Here is an 820-nt window from a genome sequence, read left to right as displayed (position 1 = left end):
GCCTCCTGCCAGTAAGTCTGTGGTGAGGAGGGCAGATCAGGGCTCTCATGTGAGGGAGGAAGTGGGGCATGGGCAGGTGCTGCCCTGCCTGGGCGGTGAATGTGACCCCAGGGCTGGGAGTGGGATGGAGCTGCAAGCTCATCCAGAGAGGGGAGGGGTTCGGCTCCCTACTGCTGCATGCACCCTCCCCACCGGATTTGTGCCCAGGGCAAGGGTGGGCTGTATAGTGTGGGTTGGGGGCCAGGGGCTGTGCCAGCCACTCCCTGGCAAGGGGGCTAGGCTGGGGCTGCTTTCAGAGTGGGCGGGGGTGGGGCAGGTGGCAGTGGAAGTGGTGGCTACAGGGTACTATGGGGAATTTTGGGGTAACTATAGCTCCCCAATTCCTCCCCAGCACCACCCCTGCTCAAGGCACCAGTGCTTCCAAGGGAAAGGCAGCAAAGCTGAATGCCCCAAGCGGGGGCATTTATCGGTGACATTATCGGCCAAAAAAATCTGATTGCCAATAATGTTAATTTCCTGTTATTGGTCCTGATCCAACATGCAACTGATAGATCAGTACACCTCTAATTGCAATTTAGTAATTTAAATCAAAGGTGCCTCACAGCCTGGATAAGTTGTGTATGGTCAGATTGGGCCTTGTGCTGCCCTGCTTGGCCCTATGCTCAGCTTCCTTATCATTTGCGCAGCCCTATGCTGCTCCACTTTGCTTCATGCCTCCCTGCACTGCCCTGCTCAGCTCCATGCCACCTTACACTACCCTGTACCACACAGCTCAGCTCCATGCTGCTGCCCTGCCCACCTGACAGTCACTGTGCACCAT

The 820-nt window shown here is 56.7% G+C and overlaps 1 protein-coding gene across 2 annotated transcripts in view; it reads left to right on the top strand.

The window, feature by feature from the left end:
- The window catches only part of ATF2 (activating transcription factor 2), a 98028-nt gene that overhangs the window by 29825 nt on the left and 67383 nt on the right, over positions 1 to 820 (top strand). The gene's annotated exons all lie outside the window — the stretch shown is intronic.

The sequence above is a fragment of the Gavialis gangeticus genome, unplaced genomic scaffold (genome assembly GCF_001723915.1).
Source record: "Gavialis gangeticus isolate Ggan-Ray unplaced genomic scaffold, GavGan_comp1, whole genome shotgun sequence".
NCBI classification, from domain to species: Eukaryota; Metazoa; Chordata; order Crocodylia; family Gavialidae; genus Gavialis; species Gavialis gangeticus.
This window is presented reverse-complemented; position numbering and strand designations above follow the sequence as displayed.